The sequence below is a fragment of the Apodemus sylvaticus genome, chromosome 12 (genome assembly GCF_947179515.1).
Source record: "Apodemus sylvaticus chromosome 12, mApoSyl1.1, whole genome shotgun sequence".
Lineage (NCBI taxonomy): Eukaryota > Metazoa > Chordata > Mammalia > Rodentia > Muridae > Apodemus > Apodemus sylvaticus.
In genome coordinates, this window is record NC_067483.1 from 103,246,503 (window position 1) to 103,268,522 (window position 22,020).

Sequence of the window (22,020 nt, forward strand, 5' to 3'; positions counted from 1 at the left end):
TGTAATTCTGATTAGTCTGCCTTTAAATGTTACTTGACCTTTTTCCCTTACTGCTTTTAATATTATTTCTTTCTTTAGTGCATTTGGTGTTTTGATTATTATGTGTCAAGAGGAATTTCTCTTCTGGTCCAATCTATTTGGAGTTCTACAGGCTTCTTGTATGTTCATAGGTATCTCTTTCTTTAGATTAGGGAAGTTTTCTTCTATAGTTTTGTTGAAGACATTTACTGGCCTTTTAAACTGGAAATATTCACTCTATTCTATACCTATAATCTGTAGGATTGGTCTTTTCATTGTGTCCTGGATTTCCTGAATGTTGTGGGTTAGGAGATTTTTGTATTTTGCATTTTCTTTGAGTGTTGTGTCAGTGTTTTCTATGGTATCTTCTGCACCTGAGATTCTCTCTACTATCTCTTATATTCTGTTGGTGATGCTTGTTTATATGACTCCTGATTTCTTTCCTAGGTTTTCTATCTCCAGAGTTGTTTCCCTTTGTGATTTCTTTATTGTTTCTCCTTCCATTTTTATATCCTGGATGGTTTTGTTCAATTCCTTCACATGTTTGGTTATGTTTTCCTGTAATTCTTTAAGAGAGTTATTTATGTCCTTCTTGAAGTCCTCTATCAGCATCATGAGCTGTGAATTTAAATCCAAATCTTTCTTTTCAAGTGGGTTGGAGTATCTAGGACTTCCTGTTGTGTTACCATGCTGCCTTGCTTTCTGTTGATAATGTTCTTATTTTGCCTCTCACCATCTGGCTATCTCTGGTGTTAGTTGGTCTCTCCTAATAGCAGCTACTAATCAGGGGAAACTACAGGCACTGAGTTCTTCCTGGTTGGTGATTCTGCACATACTAGAGAAAAGTGCTGTGATTAAATGAAGCAGTGTACAAAGTTGCACTCTAACTTATGACGATGGAGGTGTTTTCTGGGACCACATCACATATATTCTCCTCTGCCCATGATCATAGCCTTCATATTATTTTAGAAGGTATGAAGTTGATACTGACATTATCAGTTAAATAATTTAAGGTATGTTCTCATAAGTTCGTCAATCGTTTTGAGGACAGATATCAATGATACAATATTTTCAGTTTGGGGGGATAAATTTTCTGGTCATCCATAAATACTATTCCTGAATATCCACTTCAAAAATTGTGAAAAAATGAAATGTTTAGAAGAGAATAATAGGGCAAATTTGGATTTCACCCCTGATCAGTCACTGTAAGCTCCCAGCATAGAAAACATTAGTTGGTGTCTGACTGATGCAGGCTCAAAATAGGTGAGTGTCCAGGCTGTCTGTCAATCTGTCATCCTTCTTGTTATTTCTACTCAACTCACTTTCAGTCCACACTTGAAAATACTCACATTTTTTAGAAGATAGTAATCAACTCATTTGAATGAAAAATGAATATATATATAAATATATATTTATATATTTATATACTCATAGTGTGCCTTTCAAGTGTAGTTCGTATATGTAAGAGAAATTTACTTTAATTTTTGAGAGTAAAGAAAACTAAAATGAATGTTTTTCTTGAAAGACCATATATGTGTCCTGATTCTGCTGTCTAGTGAATAAAAAGTTAAATTATTTTGAGGTTGTCTTTCATGTTATGTTAAGAGCGTTATTAGTTTCATAGGAGATGATCATCATTATTTCCATTTGCAAGGAAGGTAATTACTTATCAGACATTTAAATTGGAGATTTCAGTTTTATGTATTTCTTCTGAATTTTGGTTCATATATACAGATATATATGTATGTTTACAATTAGATGTCTTGAGGGGAAAAGAAAATATAAGTATAAATGCTTCATTTGATTTGACATTTGTTTGTTGTTTGTTTATGAGTGTGCATGTGTATCCTTTAGTAAATATTATATATTCCCGTATTTTGAGTGTTATATGGTACATGAAATAGTGTGGGAAATTTTCTCTGTAGCATCATGTTTCAAAAATATCACACATTTGAAGAGTATGTGTATATGTATATGTATATACACAAGATTTTTGACAGGGTTTATATTGTGTCATTTGCCTCCTGAATCTGAGACAGTAAGTATCTTCAGATTTGGACCAACATATTAGCTTAACAGTGTCCAATACAGATTTATATACCCAAGTGAACACACACACACACACACACACACACACAAACACACACACACTCACACATATACACACATTTATACACAAAGAGGTAATATTCACCCTATCATGAAGTAATAGAACATCACACATCTGGGAAGTATTCTGTCAAAAGTTAGAAGGGAAAAGAGAGAACAACAGCAACAAAAAATAATTATGAACTATTACGTATGTGAATTTTTCAAAGGACAAATTTTATAGAAAAGGAATGATGAAAGTAGGAAATCAATGCTTCCAAGATTATTGTTTCTTATAAACACGTGATAAGATCAGAATGCTTGATGGGAAGACATATTTCTAATTACTTGTTTAAATTATTGAGATAAATAATCATCTTTTTGGACACTTGTATGAGATATGCTTTGTGTGTTTACTAAAGGAGCCATTGTAGTGAGCTGATGTTACTTCTTAGCATACAAAGAAGGGCAATGGAAAATGAATTTTATCCAGTTAGACAATATTTCTATATCATTTATTTTAGAAAAATTATTTAATATGGTTAAGTAAAGTACAAAATTTTAACTAATATTTTATGGTATCGTCATTGTGGAAATAAATAAAAATGGTTACTAATTAACAATATTTAAGCAAGAAATCTTGATACATAGTTTTCTAAAAATGCCATATATATATGGCATTACCTTAGTTTTTGATCTGTGATGTTCATCAGGATTCAAAAAGATTCAAAAAGACAAATGGAGGAACATTGTCTTCTAAGAAGGATGTGGACAAAACAGAACAAAGCAAAACATATCCTCCACTTTCTTTGCTCCATAATGTCTGGTATTATTTAGGCTTTGAAAATAAACAAATTGATTTTTCTCCAATAATACTGCATAGAATAGCTAAATTTAACAAATACCTCTGATACTCCCCGGCTAATTTCCATAAAAATAGTATTTAATTGAACAGATAAAAATGGTTACTCATAGAATGCTCAAGTATTTGAAGGTCTGTGTAGCAGATTATCACTGGTGGCATATTATCGAATGATAAGGATAAAGGTCAAGGGATAAGGTTCCATCAGATCCTCAGATGAGCTCATGTTGATCTGCCTTAGCTCAATGGCCAGGCTCTTCCAAGCCTTCCTCACTTTTCACTCCTCTTCCCCACTTTTCTTCCACAGCTTCACACCTCTGAATCTGCCCTCAGCTTTTGTGCTCAGTCACCTTAGTCCAAGCTCAGCACCCTAAATCTACCCTCAGCTTAATTATGTTTCTAATCTCCTGCCTGCAACCTCATACCAGGTGTGGGAGTAGCCAATGGCCAATATTCCTTAGATCTCACATGGCTGGTGACTCTTTCTCCCTCTGTAGCTGGTGAATCTTTTGCTCCTCCCTTGAATCTGCTAGCCTTACTGTAGTGAAGCTGGAAATCCTGACTAGTCCAACCAGCTCATTGGCCAATAGGATCTTTATTGATAGATGAAGAGCCAGTTAGGTAACAGGACCTTCAGGGTTCACATGCAGATTCCTGATCAAAGTGTTGGGACCAACCCCTACATATCACTAAGCACCTGTGAGGTTTCCATTTGTGTCACTTTTTATTTTAGTGATATGTGATGTGTTATGTGTGTGTATATATATATATATATATATATATATATATATATATGTATATATGTATATATGTGTGTATGTATATGTATGTATATATATGTATGTATGTATATGTGTATGTATAGATTAGTATTTATATGTGTACATATGCATGTATATGTACATATATGTATAATGTATGTATATAAATGCACATATGTATGTTTGTATATATACATATATAAAAGTATGTGTATATATGTATATGCATATATATCCATATTTATATATACATATGCACATAGGTATGTTTATATATACACACACACAAGTATGAGTGTGAGTGTGTGTGTGTATGTTTGTGTTGGTGTAGGTTGAGGGGCACAGACAAAATCCACCCTTCTTTTTTTTTAATATTTTTATTTTCTATATTCTTTGTTTACATTCCAAATGATTTCCCCTTTCCCGGATCCCCCCCTCCCCATATGTCCCATAAACTTTCTTCTCTCCATTCCTTCTCCAACCACCTCCCTCCTTTTTCTCTGTCCTTATATTCCCTTCCAATGCTAGATCGATCCTTTCCAGGATCAGGACCCTCTCCATACTTCTTCATGGGAATCATTTGTTATGCGATTTGTGCCTTGGGTATTCAGGGCTTCTGGGCTAATTAATATCCACTTATCAGAGATTGCATTCCATGTGTATTCTTTTGTGATTGGGTTACCTTACTTAGGATGATATTTTCCAGATCAAACCATTTGCCTAAAAATTTTGTGAATTCATTGTTTCTAATTGCTGAGTAGTATTTCATTGTGTAATTATACCACATTTTCTGTATCCATTCCTCCTTTGAGGGACATCTGGGTTCTTTCCAGCTTCTGGCTATTATAAATAAGGCTGCTATGAACATAATGGAGCATGTGTCTTTATTGCATGCCGGCGAATCCTTTGGGTATATGCCCAGGAGAGGTATAGCAGGGTCCTCTGGGAGTCTCATGTCCAGTTTTCTGAGGAACCTCCAGACTGATTTCCACAGTGGTTGTACCATCTTACAGCCTCACCAGCAGTAGAGGAGTGTTACTCTTTCTCCACATCCTCACCAACACCTGCTGTCTCCTGAGTTTTTGACCTTAGCCATTCTGACTGGTGTGAGGTGAAATCTCAGGGTTGTTTTGATCTGCATTTCCCTAATGACCATTGATGTTGAGCACTTCTTAAGGTGCCTCTTGGCCATCTGAATTTCTTCAGGTGAAAATTCTTTGTTTAGATCTGTACCCCATTTTTAATAGTGTTATTTGGTTCCCTGCGGTCTAACTTCTTGAGTTCTTTGTATATATTGGATATTAGCCCTCTATCAGATGTGGGGTTGGTGAATATCCTTTCCAAATTTGATGGTTGCTGTTTTGTCCTTTTAACAGTGTCCTTTGCCTTACAGAAACTTTGTAATTTTATGAGGTCCCATTTGTCAATCCTTGATCTTAAAGCATAAGCTATTGGTGATCTGTTGAGGAACTTTTCCCCTGTGCCCATGTCCTCAAGGGTCTTCCCCAGTTTCTTTTCTATTAGTTTCAGTGTGTCTGGTTTTACATGGAGGTCCTTGATCCACTTGGAGTGAAGTTTAGTACATGGAGATAAGAATGGATCAATTTGCATTCATCTGCATGCTGACCTCCAATTGATCTAGCACCATTTGTTGAAAAGGCTATCTTTTTTCCACTGGATGTTTTTGGCTCCTTTGTCGAAGATCAAGTGACCATAGGTGTGTGGATTCATTTCTGGGTCTTCAATTCTATTCCATTGGTCCACTTGTCTGTAACTGTGCCAATACCATGCAGTTTTTAACACTATTGCTCTGTAGTATTGCTTAAAGTCAGGGATACTGATTCCCCCAGAATTTCTTTTGTTGTTGAGAATAGTTTTAGCTATCCTGGGTTTCTTGTTATTCCAGATGAATTTGAGAATTGCTTTTTCTAACTCTGTGAAGAACTGAGTTGGGATTTTGATGGGGATTGCATTGAATCTGTAGATTGCTTTTGGCAAGATGGCCATTTTAACTATATTAATCCTGTCCATCCACGAGCATGGCAGATTTTTCCATTTTCTGAGGTCTTCTTCAATTTCCTTCTTCAGAGACCTGAAGTTCTTGTCATATACATCTTTCACTTTTTTGGTTAGAGTCACACCAAGATACTTTATATTGTTTGTGGCTATTTTGAAGGGTTTCATTTCCCTAACTTCTTTCTCAGCCTGCTTATCCTTTGAGTATAGGAAGGCAACTGATTTGCTTGAGTTGATTTTATAACCAGCCACTTTGCTGAAGTTGTTTATCAGCTGGAGGAGTTCTCTGGTGGAGGTTTTCGGGTCACTTAAGTAGACTATCATGTCATCTACAAATAGTGATAATTTGACTTCTTCCTTTCCAATTTGTATCCCCTGGACCTCCTTATGTTGTCTAATTGCTCTAGCTAGAATTTCAAATACTATATTGAAAAGATATGGAGAGAGAGGACAGCCTTGTCTGGTCCCTGATTTTGGTGGGATTGCTTCAAGATTCTTTCCATTTAGTTTGATGTTGGCTACTGGTTTGCTGTATATTGCTTTAACGATGTTTAGGTATGGGCCTTGAATTCCTGTTCTTTCCAAGACTTTTAGCATGAAAGGATGCTGAATTTTGTCAAATGCTTTTTCTGCATCTAATGAGATGATCATATGTTTTTTTTCTTTGAGTTTGTTTATGTAGTGGATAGCATTGATGGATTTCCTTATATTGAACCATCCTGCATCCCGGGGATTAAGCCTACTTGATCATGGTGGATGATCGTTTTGATGTGTTCTTGGATTTGGTTGGCAAGAATTTTATTAAGTAATTTTGCATCAATATTCATAAGGGAAATTGGCCTGAAGTTCTCTTTCTTTGTTGGATCTTTGTGTGGTTTTGGTATCAGCATAATTGTGGCTTCATAGAATGAGTTGGGTAGAGTTCCTTCTGTTTCTATTTTGTGGAATAGTTTGAAGAGTATTGGTGTTAGGTCTTCCATGAAGGTCTGATAGAATTCTGCACTGAAGTCATCTGGTCCCGTGCTTTTTTTGGTTGAGAGACTTTCTATGACCCTTTTTATTTCTTCGGGTGTTATGGGACTGTTTAGATGACCTATTTGATTCTGATTTAGTTTTGGTGTAGGATATCTGTCTAGGAAACTGTCCATTTCCTCCAGATTCTCCAGTTGTGTTGAGTATAGGCTTTTGTCGTAGGATCTAATGATTTTTTGGATTTCCTCAGTTTCTGTTGTTATATCTCCTTTTCATTTCTAAGTTTGTTAATCTGGATACTGTCTCTGTGCCCTTTGGTTAGTCTGGCTAAGGGTTTATCTATCTTGTTGATTTTCTCAAAGAACCAGATTCTGGTTTTGTTGATTCTTTGTATGGTTCTCTTTGTTTCTACTTGATTGATTTCAGCCATGAGTTTGATGATTTCCTGCCTTCTACTCCTCCTGGGTGAAATAGCTTCTTTTTGTTCTAGGGCTTTCAGGTGTGCCATTATTCTGTTAGTGTATGCTCTCTCCATTTTCTTTTTGGAGGCACTCAGGGCTATGAGTTTTCCTCTTAGCACTGCTTTCATTGTGTCCCATAGATTTGGGTATGTTGTGTCTTCATTTTCATTAAGTTCTAAAAAGTCTTTGATTTCTTTCTTTATTTCTTCCTTAACCAAGGTATCATTGAGTAGAATATTGTTCAGTTTCCACGTGTATGTGGGTTTTCTGTTGTTTTTGTTGCTATTGAAGACCACTTTTACTCCATAGTGATCTGATAGGAGGCATGGGATTAGTTTGATCTTCTTATATTTGTTGAGGTCTGTCTTGTGACCAATTATATGGTCGAATTTGGAGAAGGTACCATGAGGTGCTGACAAAAAGGTATATTCTTTTGCTTTAGGATAGAATGTTTTATATGTGTGTGTGTGTGTGTGTGTGTGTGTGTGTGTTAAATCTAATTGGTCCAAAGCTTCAATTAGTTACATTATGTCCCTGTTCAGTTTCTGTTTTCCTGATCGGCCCATTGAGGAAAGTTCAGTGTTGAAGTCACCCACAATTATTGTGTTAGGTGCAATGTGTGCTTTGAGCTTTAATAAAGTTTCTTTTATGAATGAGGGTGCCCTTGCATTTGGAGCACAGATGTTCAGGATTGAGAGTTCTTCTTGTTGTATTTTTCCTTTGACCAGCAAGAAGTGTCCCTCAGAGTCTCTTTTGATGACTTTGGGTTGAAAGTCAATTTTATCTGATAGTAGAATGGCTATTCCAGCTTGTTTCCTGAGACCATTTGCTTGTAAAATTGTCTTCCAGCCTTTTACCCTAAGGTAGTGTTTGTCTCTGACCCTGAGGTGTGTTTCCTGTATGCAGCAAAATGTAGGGTCCTGTTTATGTATCCAGTCGGTTAGTCTATGTCTTGTTATTGGGGCATTGAGTCCATTGATGTTAAGAGATATTAAGGAATAGTGATTATTACTTCCTGTCATTTTTGATGTTATTTTTTAAATTTGATTGCTTAACTTCTTTTGGGTTTGATGAAAGAAGGTTACTATCTTCCTTTTTCCAGGGTGAAGATTCCCTCCTTGTATTGCTGTTTTCCTCCTATTATCCTTTGTAGGGCTGGGTTTGTGGATAGATATTGGGTAAACTTGGTTTTGTCATGGAATATCTTAGTTTCTCCATCTACAGTGATTGAGAGTTTTGCAAGGTATAGTAGTTTTGGCTGGCATTTGTGTTCTCTTAGAGTCTGCATGAGATCTGCCCAGGATCTTCTAGCTTTCATAGTCTCAGGTGAGAAGTCTGCTGTGAATATGATAGGTCTTCCTTTATATGTTACTTGGCCTTTTTCTCTTACTGTCTTTAATATTCTTTCTTTGTTTAGTACATTATTATGTGACAGGAGGTATTTCTGTTCTGGGCCAGTCTGTTTGGAGTTTTGTAGGCTTCTTGTATTTTCATGGGCATCTCTCTCTTTAGGTTAGGGAAGTTTTCTTCCATAATTTTATTGAAGATATTTGCTGGCCCTTTAAGTTGTAAATCTTCACTTTCATCTATGCCTATAATCCTTAGGTTTGGTCTTCTCATTGTGTCCTGGATTTCCTGGATGTTTTGGGTTACAAGCTTTTTGCATTTTGCATTTTCTTTAACTGTTGAGTCCATGGTTTCTATGGTATCTTCAGCATCTGAGATTCTTTCTTCTGTCTCTTGTATTCTGTTGTTGATATTTGTTTGCATCTCTGTCCCCTGATTTCTTCCCAAGGCTTTCTATCTCCAAAGTTGTCTCCCTTTGAGTTTTCTTAGTTGTTTCTACTTCTGATTTTAGATCCTGGATGGTTTTGCCTAGCTCCTTCACTTGCTTGTTTGTGCTTTCCTGTAGTTCTTTAAGAGATTTTTGTGTTTCCTCTTTCATGACTTCTGCCTGTTGACCAAAGTTCTCCTGTATTTCTTTAAGTGATTTTTGCGTTTCCTCCTTATTGGCTTTTGTATTCTCCTGAATTTCTTCCAATGATTTTTGTGTTTCCCTTGTAAGGGCTTCTAACTTTTGATCCATTTTCTCCTGAATTTCTTTAAGTATGTCCTTCATGAGTTCCTCTACCAGCATCATGACCAGTGATTTTAAATCCCAATCTTGTTTTTCTGGTGTTATGGGGTATCCAGGACATGCTGTTAAAGGAGAATTGGGTTCAGATGCTGCCATATTGCCTTGATTTTTGTTAGTGATGTTCCTGCCTTTGCCTTTTGCCATCTAGTTTTCACTGGTGTTAGCTGGTCTTGTCAATACTGGACTCACCAGTGCAAGCTGCCTCTTCCCCGGTGGCCACTGGTGCACAGCTGACCTCCTGCACTGCCTGGAGACAGGGTGCTGTGGCCCAGGATGTTCAGATCCTGAAGCAGACACCTGAAGGCTCCCACCAGGGCCTGCTGGACTCACCAGCGCACACTGACTCCTCCCAGCCGGTCTCCCGGGTGCCCCTCTGGCCTCTTGCAGGACCTGGAGATGTGGTATTGCAGCCCAGGCTGTTCTGGATCCCGAAGCAGAGATCTGAAGGCTCCTGCCAGAGGCCTCAGGACTGGAACTTAATCTCTGTGTTGCCAGAGCAATCTGTGCACTCCCAGTCTGCCTCCGGGTGCACACCAGGCCTCTTGCACTTCCTCATGAATGAATTTTTTAAAAAGTGTCTATTGTTCTAATACTTCTATTATTGTTCCATTTTCACTATTGGATTTAGTGTAGATCATAAATTTAACTCTTATGTAGCATGCAGAACATTGAAGACCATTGCTCCTGTAAAACAGAATAGAATGTAGCTCAGGGATTCACCTTCTCTCTGACTTTTTAAAATGCTAATGGGTACAAAATGTATCTAGAGTCGATATTCTAACATGTCACTGTTGAACTTGCACTAAAAATACCAAGGTGTGTATAATGATCACCATGCAATTTGATTTTAATACTTTCTATGTTATACAAAATGGTGATTAAAGAGAAAGTGTAGTATAAAAGTAATTTCTAACCAATGACATTAAATAGAATACTCAGTAACTTAGCTAAACCAGATGTGTCCTCAAGACAGAGAAGACCAGAAGAGCAGATAGTCCTGCCGGGAAATGCACTGTTGCCTCCGCTGTTTGATTTCAGCTATGGCAAATGCTCAGTATTATAGAAGAGCAATCTGCCTGATGTCTTTCAACACCTTTGTGACTTAGATCCAATTCCTTTGCAGTAAACATTTTTACTGATTTTCACCCATAAGCCTCCTTCCCTCCCCCTGTTTTCCCACCCACCCCTTCTCACTTCCCTGGTCTGGTTTTGCTCTATACTGCTACACTGAGACTTTCCAGAACAAGGGGCCACTCCTCTGTTATTCTTGTACCTCATTTGATGTGTGGATTAGGTTTTGGGTATTCCAGTTTTCTAGGTTAATATCCACTTATTAGTGGGTGCATACTATGATCGATCTTTTGAGACTGGGTTACCTCACTTAGTATAAAGTTCTCCAGCTCCATCCATTTGCCTAAGAATTTCATGAATTCATTGTTTCTAATGGCTGAATAGTACTCCATTGTGTATATATACCACATTTTTTGCATCCATTCTTCTGTTGAGGGATACCTGGGTTCTTTCAAGCTTCTGTCTATTATAAATAGGGCTGCTATGAAGATAGTGGAACATGTATCCTTATTATATGCTAGAGAATCCTCTGGGTATATGCCCAGGAGTGGTATAGCAGGATCTTCCAGAAGTGACATGCCCAGTTTTCTGAGGAATCCGCAGACTGATTTCCAGAGTGGTTTTAGCAATTTGCAACCCAACCAGCAGTGGAGGAGTGTTCCTCTTTCTCCAAATCCTCTCCAACACCTGTTGTCTCCTGAGATTTTAATCTTAGTCATTCTGACTGGTGTGAGATGAAATCTCAGGGTTGTTTTGATTTGCATTTCCCTAATGACTAATGAAGTTGAGCATTTTTTAAGATGCTTCTCCACTATCCGAAGTTCTTCAGGTGAAAATTCTTTGTTTAACTCTGTACCCCATTTTTAATAGGGTTATTTGGTCCTCTGGGGTCTAACTTCTTGATTTCTTTGTATATATTGGATATTAGCCCTCTCTCTGATATAGGGTTGGTGAAGATCTTTTCCCAATTTGTTGGTTGCCGATTTGTCCTTTGATGGTGTTCTTTGCCTTACAGAAACTTTGTAATTTTATGAGGTCCCATTTGTCAATTCTTGATCTTAGAGCATATGCTATTGGTGATCTGTTCAGAAACTTTCCCCCTGTACTGATATCCTCAAGGGTCTTACCCAGTTTCTTTTCTATTAGCTTCAGAGTGTCTGGCTTTATGTGTAGGTCCTTGATCCATTTGGAGTTGAGCTTAGTACAAGGAGACAAAGATGGATCAATTTGCATTCTTCTGCATGCTGACCTCCAGTTGAACCAGCAACATTTGTTGAAAAGGCTATCTTTTTTCCATTAGATGTTTTCCGCCTCTTTGTCGAGTATCAAGCAGCCATAGGTGTATGGGTTCATTTCTGGATCTTCCATCCTGTTCCATTGATCCACCTGCCTGTCACTGTAAATACCATGCAGTTTTTAACACTATTGCTCTGTAGTATTGCTTGAGGTCAGGGACACTTATTTCCCCAGAATTTCTTTTGTTATTGAGAATAGTTGTAGCTGTGCTGGGTTTTTTGTTATTCCAGATGAATTTGAGAATTGCTCCTTCCAACTGTATGAAGAATTGAGTTGGGATTTTGATGGGTATTGCGTTGTTTGAACTATTAAAGGAAGTCTGCTGACTTCTAAATTATATAACCAGTGACTTGCTATAACCCAAAAGATCAATGACAAAGAGAAATTAGCAGCAGTGCGGAGGTAATATGTGGTCAAATATGTGAACTATATCAACAAAATAGAAGTTATATTTGCTTGCATACATTAGAGATTATGTATCCCAGAAATATTCACTAAAAATAGTGACTGACAACAAAAGTTTCAATTGTTCACAAACATGGAAGACATTCTGAAACAGAAGTATGACTTGGTGAATCACAGTGGATCATCCTTATGTCTATCATCTTTTTATTCCATGTACATTTTTCATTTCCCCCTGAATCTAGGGAAACATTTCAAGCAATATTTCGAGTGTTTATTCTTACTTTGATTTTATTCATGGAGGTCCATACATAAGATACAATTACTCTGTCTGCTTTCTTCATATTTACAAATCTAGTAAGCTTGTTTTAAAATAACTGCCTCTTTGTTCAGTCTTTTAGATAAACTCCCAGAACCAAATGCTGCTCTTCTGGGACAACATTTTAGGATCTTATATAAAATTGCATGAAATTCTTCTATTAAGCTAATGCCACCTTACCATCTATCTGCTGATATAGCACCATATATCTCATGGCTTCCTAGCTATCACAATAAAGTCCTGGGAATTTTTATTGCCTAAAAGGTAATTAGGCATAAAATTAAAACCTGGCTTTGAGAAGCCTTTACAATGAGATAGGAATGAGGGATTATTCTGAGAGTCTAGGCTATTTTGTTGTTGATGATGGTTTTGATTTTGCTTTTGTTTCATTTTGTAAAATAAGTAAAACTGTAAATGGTGTTCGTCTGGAGAGGAAAAATCATTGGTGGATTTTAAGTAAGAAAAATATAAATGAGTATTTGAGCTCAATGACTCAGTGTTTTGTCAGTTCTGATATAGAATATGCTTAGATTAAACCAATGATAAAAATGCTGTGAAATGATCAAAAATCCTGGGTACTGGGTTCAGCAATCAAGACTGAATTCTGATATAATTAGTGTAGAATGTGTGAAATTCTACTCATTTTCAATGTGGTTTCTTCAACCAAAGAAAGGCAATAAAAAATTAGTGTGGTTAAATATACCGTTGGCCTCTTGATGCTGGTTATGATTGGTTTAGAGAAATTATAGAGTACAATTTTCTATTTGCCTTTCAAAAACTATACTAAAATATCAAAACTTCTACAGTATTGGTATTAAATGTTTATTTTGACTCTCGGTATTTGAATTTCTGAATCATTATTAATTGGCCAACTGCCCTTTGACCTGAAAGGAATATATTTTAGGACAGCATAACTGAGAATAAATATTTCTCATATTATATAGGGTCAAATATGAGAAGGAAAAAATAGGATTCAAAAGACCCTGGCATGGGAGATCCATAAATCTCCAGTTTCCTCCACATAGGCATTATTTCAAATACCTCCCCACATAATAAACCTGAGATTGCGCTGTTCCCATAGCTTCTGCATTGAGCCGTCAGAGACATGGGAATGTTTCTGCTCAGATGGGTTTGCCTGTCTCTAGCTTTTTAGTTAGCCCTTGGGAGCTGTGAGTAGGATGGAATCCCACTTAAATGACCAAATTCAAAGGTCATATTCCCTCCTGTTCCTATAGGACCCTGACAAATATGCACAGCCATGAATGTGTCAAAGACATCCAAAGTTAATCAAATGTGTATAACATACTGGTCATCACAAAGTGAAAACTGGAAAACATTCTCTTATATCAAATTGGATTATGATGATCTCACTTGAATATCTGATCTTACAATGTTTAAATTTCTTACAAGAAGCCCACCCCTATGGTTTATTAAAGCTAATATTTTCTCACAATTTTGAACTACATACTTTTAGCCTCCAAGAGTTTTAAATAAAATGTGATTTGTAACCATGCAAAATGACAGAGACCCTCTGTATTTGCCCTGTTTTATCACAGATTTCCTGGTAACATTTATAATCGAAGACTCACCAAAATTTTTCAGATTAGACATGGTTGCAGTGTGGTAAGAAACATCATTTTTTTCATCCATATGGAGAAAATACTTCATGTTCCCAGAATACTCCATCTAACATCAGCAGCATAAAGAAACTAGAACATAGACTCAGCAGCTGCCACAGTAGGAGGACATGGACCCCTGGCCATTGTGCACTGGCGGAAAGTCCAGTGGCTCCTCTTTTCTAGGAGAGTATTATAGGTGTGTGTAGATATTCTACTGCCATAACGTAAAACTTAGAGTCATTTAGCACTTAAACTATGAATTATAACAAGCAGCAATGAAGAATTTAATAGACCATGTAAAGGGAAATTCACCTGTGGGTTATAAACTCTTATTGTAAGAAATAGCCTCCAAAGTTTGGTACCTCTTTCCAATGATCATGAATTTATATAAGAGGTAAATCCCAGAAATGAGATTCTGTAATTACTTAAGGATGTGTCATTTGCTTTGATATGTAGAGTATTGATATAGATGTGTATAATACAAAGAACAACCACTCAACACCAAATTAGGTTTTCCCTATGTAAAAGATTTGGCTGTTCTGAAATTTCCTGTGTAGACCAGGCTGACCTGAAACTTACAAAGATCCATCCTCTTGGCTCAGCTTCTGAGATCTGGGTATAAAGGCATGTTCCACCATGCTTTTCTCTTATGATAGTCTTAAATTATAGCCTAATGTACCCATATGAGAGACATAGACACCATGATCTCAGATTTGAGCTCTTGGTTCGGGGGGGAAGGGGGGGAAGGTAGTAGCGAGGAAGCCAAGGACTGTAGTAGAAATATAGCCAGGCAAGTTGTGTTTTGAAGTGCAGACACTGCTGATAATTTGCAGTTGGCCATTGTTGTTCAGTCAGAAAGTAACACACGTGAACTAACATGTTGGTACTATTTCATTGTTTGACTCTAATACCTATATGCATAGCTTTCAAGGCAAACCCAGAAATTACTTTGTATACCAGAAGTATGGGCCATATACTACAAGTTATCCAATATCTTATCATGCAATGCCATTATTAGAAATTTTATAATACTGATCACGTATTTTCTGTGTATGTGTGGTGAAGCATAAGGCATGCAAGCTATGAAATGGGAGCGGCATGCAAGAACTAAGTGCGATCAATTACAGCAAATAATGATTTCCCTTTATTAGATTCAGAGAAACCAGAAGGCAATATGGATATAACACTACAAGCACCTTTTCAAACTACTCTTGCACCAATAAAAAACCAAGTATTTTATAAATTCCCACCCATTGTTTGTTTGGACAGAATGCTGCCTTCTCCTGTACTTGTGAGTTTCATTTTGGGTTTCTACAACTGACCTATTTCACATAGATTCTGGGTACCATTCTTCTAAGTAAATTATTTTATCAAACTGATGAATGTACAGATAACCTATTCATGAGGGTAAGATCCTTTAAAACAGATATAAATCCCACTGAAGTTTGAGTCTTCTGATTTAAAGAAAAAGGAAAAAAAGAGAAATGATACAGTATTCCCATGATTTGAACTGATTTCAGAAAAGACCCAAACTCACCAGTTTTTAGAATGAAATAAATCTTTGGAAGTGCCCTATTGATTTTCCAACTGTCAATATCTTCAGCAGTGTTTTGACTCCATAATACTCTAGATTGTACTTTAATATAATTGCCTCTGAGATTACTAAATCTTATAATTTAAAACATTTACAGATATTTATTTGATATTAACAATTAATTAGATATACACATTGTTCTTTGCTATATATTGATCTTTTTATGCTACTGGGCTACATAAAATTGGCATGTAAAAAGGCTTAGTCTATTTTAAATATGCTACTAGATTTCCATTGGAAATATTCTTTCACTGTCCAGGATCTATTTTAGCACTATGCCTGTGCCAGGAATTTATTGTGTATGTTAACAAGTTATCATGTTAGACACATGAGAATTACTGCCCATTCCCTAGGTTTATTAGAGTAGAAGTTACTGTCATCAATGCCTGTACTCATGTAGTCAATTATAATGAGAGAAAATGTGGAGTAAATCTGTGTTTGCTCATCACTTCTACAGAATGAAACCACTGGAGAACGATTGACATTTGCTTGGGTTCTTAAATGCGACAGCATCTTTAGATTGTAGACACTGGAAAATAACAAGTCACAGATGAAGGAAATAAAACTGTCAGTACTATAGTGCATAAAGAAAGCTTTCTTAAAATCACAAATGTTAGGATTCATAATAGAGGCCATGACAGACAGGAAGTAAAAGAGAAATTTGTTCTGTGAAAGAGAACTATCCCAATAGTAACTTGGAATGGCATGCTTGAGAAAGATATTCGTAGAAGAAAAGAAAAAGTAAGAGAACTCTGACCACCAAAATGCTTTGGTGAACTGAAGTGTGATTCAGTCTTGAAGATTAATTAATTCCAAGAAACATCGATGTTTCAAAGTTGGAAAAATCGATGGGGAATAAAATATATTTGGAAGCTAAAATAGAAAAAAAGTGAATTGTCTTCTTCATTCCTTTCACTTGCAGCTATGCGTCCATTATTGCCATAGCTCTGGTTTACTTTAAAAGACACATTTATACTTCAGGTGTTTGGATCTGAAATAACCGAAGTTTGTCCTTATCCCACACAGGATATGTTATCCCTAATTGCGGGAAGAGGCCAAAGTTCATATCAAATATTCAGATTCGTACCAGAAAAACCACACTGGTCCCTGAGGGATAAGATTTACACTGAACTACATATTAACTGTAGTGAAGAATCTGTGCTCACAGTAGCTTCCGTTTTAAAGGTAAGAACGATATTTGCATCACCAACATTCAGCATCACTCTAGAGATGTACTTTTTAACCTTGAGATTGCCTGATGATGATAGTTTTCTTTAACTATGGACACATGACCTCTGAATAAGAGGCATGTTAAGTAAAATTCTCATAAGCTCAAAGATTAATCACCAAGACACCTTCTCTTGGAAGTTAACTTCCTTATATATTGGAAGGGCTTGTTTTGGTATTGCAAATGTTCCCAGAGATTTACACTCTGTGATCTGAAAGACCTCTATAACTGTACCATGTCAATTAATAGCAAAACAAGAAAAATAGTGCTAAAAATGTGTTTTACAAAATCCATGCCTTAAATCATACTTAACAAAAAACCTATTCCTCATAAACATAGTACAAAATAGCTGGTCCATCACACACTTACAATAAGTTTTGAAAGAGTTGAGTGTTGCCCTCTGTCCAGTAGATAAACTTAATTCTTTACCTTCTCTACCAAAAAAATAAAGCAGCACTTTTACATTAGTGAGATATTGCCATTTTAACCCCATGTCAAATAATGAAGAATTAGCCTACCTACTTCTAAATAGTCTACCAAGCTTAAGTTACCAGTGGGAAGCAGTAACTCTGGAGCAAATATCACTGTTTTATTTTTATTTGGGCTGTGATCTGAGTTTGCCTCTCAGTAGATTATAGAGCTATGGCCCCAAACATCAAAAGAAAAGATAATGCTCTGAGAATAGGCATGGTTAATAATATTAGGCAAAGTTACTGAATGATCCATCTTTGGCCCTGGAGCTTTCAACGTGTGTCTGGCTCTAATTGCCAGAAACCTGGGACCACGTCATGGGGAGGAAAGTGAAGATCAGTAACTGGAGGTGGCCATGAGTTTTCACAGCAATTTAAAGGTACAGGAATACCTGGGAACCTTCCATTTGTCTGATTTGTAATCCTTGGTACAACATGAAAGTGAATTGTGGTATTTCATGAGCAAAGACACTTTTCTGTCCTCAAACTTGCTGTGTTGAATAAGAAAGTTCACCACATTCCAAGTGTGCCTGTATACAGAGGTATACTTGTATATTACAACTTTACACTCTGTGATCAGAAAGACAAACTGACCCAATTATACAACAGGAAGGAGGTATTGTCTGTCCCTGCCATTGTTTAATTGTTGCTTATTTACAGAAAGAACACTTACAATTTTTGTATGTTTGTTTTGTTGGTTTTATATAGTTACTGTTTCTTTTTTCCTTTATTTAGCTGTTATTAGTATTATTTCACATTTATTTATGTATGTATTTATTTATTTTACATCTTGAATGCTGACCTCTACCTCCTCACCTGTTATAGAGTCTTTTCCCTTCTCCCCTGAGTGGGTTAGGGATCCCATGTGTTATCCTTGCACCCAGACACATCAACTCTCTTCAGAGTTAGCACATTTGCTCCTATTGAGGCCAGTTGGTGAAGGGCTTCCACAGACAGCCAAAAGCTTTAGGAATAACCCCTTTATTTGATTTTGTTGGTCTTCCTGTAGACTCCCAATCTTCACCAGTGCCCTGAATCCCTTCCCTAACTGTTCCATAATAGTCAAAGTGCTCTCTTCAATGTATGCCTGTGGGTCTCTTTATCAATTTTAGTCAGCTGCTGGGCGATGCCTATCAGAGAGCAGTTATAAAGGCTCCTTTCAGGATGTCCCACAGAGAAGCTGGCCTCCTTTGAAACAGACAGACCTTCAGGCTCTGAATTGGAGTGCAGTTCTCTGATTGCAGGTAGTAGTGTGGACTGGAAACCAGGAAAAGCACTTAGAACAGACAGTAGGGTTATTTCACTGATAATGCAGCCAGAACTCTGCATCTTTGATTCTAGTTTTAGGTAAGAGCACATGGGCTTCTGCCTGTAGTTTCCACCTTAGAGGCAAGTTTCCAGTTGGTGATAGGCTGATAATATCTTAAGGAAGTAGGGTCTCAACCAGTTGTTCTTAGCCTTCCTAATCCTCGGAAATCATGCTGTGATCATCCATAACCATGACATCATCTTGATGTCATTTCATAACTGAAATTTTACTACTATCATGGAGTATTATGCATACTCTATGGAATATCGATATACAGAATATGTGACCCCCAAATGTATTGTGGTACACAAGTTGAGAATCACTGGACTAAACTGCTATTTTTAAACAGAAATGTTTCTCAAATACTTTCTAAAATGTACATGGATAATTAATTTTCTTGTGATTTTCCTCATTAAAAAGGATTTCATTAGAAATAGTTAAAGAAGCTTGCTTTCTTCTGATTTATATGAAAATTGGCTTAGTGTCCTTAATGACCAATCTCTGCTTGGAAAATTTTCTGCTATACAAAGGTATTGATACAGTAAACACTTGAGGAACTGCACATAGTTAGAATCAATGTATTTTCAAGGTACATTGGTTTGTATTTACAGGATTATAAACTGGACCAATGTCCCATGCCAAGAGGTATCCTTTGCTCAGACATGTATATTCACTTTATAAACCGGTGCATTTCTCAAGCAAGAGTGTTGTACCGTGTTTGTAATCCCATCACATGAGGGTCTTCTACATTATAACTGTCATGGTTTAGAAGACAGAGCATGCTACACAGTTGTGTGCAGGTCAGACTAAAGTATTGGGTTGAATTCCTGTGTGAGACAAATTAAAAGAAGTGTGTATGTATAATACCTGTGGGTTATTGACATCCTAGTATTATCACCATGGTATTGAGAATATTGCACATGTTAAATATATGTCATTGATTAGAACATGAAGCTATTTCTGAGTTCCCCTTTCTCAACTATAACTACCTAGAGAAGTCTGGGTCAGGAATAGCTTTGACTTCTGTGAATCATTTTCCTGTACAATATTCCATACAATGATTTCTTTGGTAACAGGAGCTTTGTGCTCCCATTTCTACCCAGGACTCCAGCATCTCTGCCTTCCCTATAGCAGGAGCTGTTACGCCTGCATTGTGTTGGGTCACTAGTGTGCTTTCTGCTCCTTGTGTTGCAGAGTGTTGCAAGAGTGTTACATGGATTCATACTACAATAGATATTAAATATGTCCCCCTGGTGGCTGGAAAGATGGTTCCCTTTTTAACAATACTGTTTTCATACACAGAACACACATGACCAGCAACAATCTTCATTCATTCTATTTCCAGGGAACCTGACACCTTCCTCTGGGTTCTGAAGGTAGCAGTTATACATGTAGTACTGAGAAATTCATACATGATTTTCAAAGTTTCCTACAATTCTATAAGGAGAATTGATTTGAAGAAAATATTTAGGGCAATTCTTAAGCTGTATATTCTTATTTATTTTGAATTCTGAATATACTATGAACTGGTCTACAAAACATTTATGCTGATCTTTGTATTCAGAATTTTGTAAGCAACATTAATTGTAAGAAAATCAACAGTAAAATTTTCCTTTTTTATGTATAGTATTCTACTGAAGATGCCATGTACAAATTACATCCTGCTAAAACAGCTCATCTCTGTGCTATTAAAATGAAAGCCTCTACCAGGAATCACTTAGACACCTACATCTTATCTGTCCGCGTAGCCCCTCATGTGCTGTGGGATCCAACTTGCTGAACTCATGATTTGGGAGTGACCTCCCAAAATAGGTAAGGGGATATGATTATTCCCTTTGGGAACAAAGTCTTCATTGTGATCCAGGAATTGGGAATGTCTCCGAAAGGTCACTGAATTAAAGGATTGCATTCTTCTGGAGTTGGAGTGTCTGTTATATAATATAATTTGCTTCTTTTAGCACTCGCTCTTACTTCTGCAAAATAGAATCATGTATGTTTGAATTATTTCAGGTACAGTATAATGTACCTCAGTCTTTTTTTCAGTAGCTCTTAATTTTACTATGAAGCTGCATGCATTGATATTTTTATTACTTTCATTATTTACTTTATATCTTGATTGCAGTACCCTCCTCTAAGTCCCATCCTCAAAACCCCTTCTTCTATCAGTTTAATTTTAATTTAAAACTTTACTTAATTTATATTTAATTTTTAATTTTGGGTGGAAGTTTCCAGGGGAAAGAGTAGATGTGGTCAGACTAGAAAAGGAGTATTACTGGGTAGTATGATGAGAAATTCACAGAGAATCAATAAATACCATATGTTTTGAAAAGGAAAAAAGTTAGACAACCCAAAAAAGACAATAATAAAAGAAGAAAAGAAAGCTAGGATTCTCTTTAACAACTAGCTTCCAGAAATAAGGTCCACAGGAAGAAAGTCATACTAGTATTACTCAAAAAAGAGTAAGATAGGTCAAGAAATAGGTTCCTCAATTTAGAAAGTGTCTTAATTTATTACTGTTGCTATGATAAAACACTGATGAAAAGCAACCTACAGAGGACAGGTTAACACTTCACAATATACTCCTTGTTACAGTTAACTACTGAGGAATGTCAGGGCCCAAACTGAAGCAATGCAGGACTCTAGAGGAAAGAACTGAAGCAGAGGCTGTGTAGGAGTGCTGCCTCATGACCTGCATCTTGTACCTTTCTTTATCTCAATATAACTCAAGGGTGGCACCATCCTGCAGATCTTGTCCTTACAAACTCCATTGTTAATCAGGACAATATCCCATAGACTTCCCTAGACAATCGGCCAATCTGGTGTTGCAGTTTCTCAACTAAAATTCCTCTTCTCACCAACTTGTCTTAGTCATTTTTCTATTGCTTTAATAAAGCACTGAGATTAAAGCAGCTCATAGAATGAAATACTTATTTGGGAATTAGATATCCAGAGAGATTAATGTCCTTCAAAGTCATGACAGAGGACCATAGCTGCAGGAAGGTAGGACAACCAACAGGAAGCAGAGAGCTGGTGGCTCTCATCTTAGGCAGCAAACACGAAGCACAGAGAGTACACTGCAAATGGCACCTGCCTTCTGTGACCTTAAATTCTAATCAATGACAAACCTCCTATGAGGAAGCCAGGCCACTTCAACCACCGAAAAGTTGTCACAAAGATGGTGTCATATATTGTGATGCCTGCAGTTGCACGGCCATTCTGTTCAAAGCATCAAAATAAAACTTTGCCTCTGTCCCCAAACCCCTGCAAAAAATCACCAATTCAAGAAACCTTGGAAGTCATTGCTGTGATTCACCAGTCATTATGGCAGCATATCAGTTCTGAAATGTTACATTGCTTTAGTAGTTTTCCCATTCTTTGCAATATATATGAAATTTTA

General features: G+C 36.8%; 1 protein-coding gene across 1 annotated transcript in view; it reads left to right on the forward strand.

The window, feature by feature from the left end:
- LOC127697107 (uncharacterized) overlaps positions 1–22,020 on the forward strand; it is a 154,823-nt gene that overhangs the window by 131,427 nt on the left and 1,376 nt on the right. Inside the window, exon 9 of the mRNA XM_052199947.1 lies at positions 16,643–16,801. The gene's annotated coding sequence lies outside the window, so the exon portion shown is untranslated. The remainder of the gene's footprint in view (positions 1–16,642; positions 16,802–22,020) is intronic.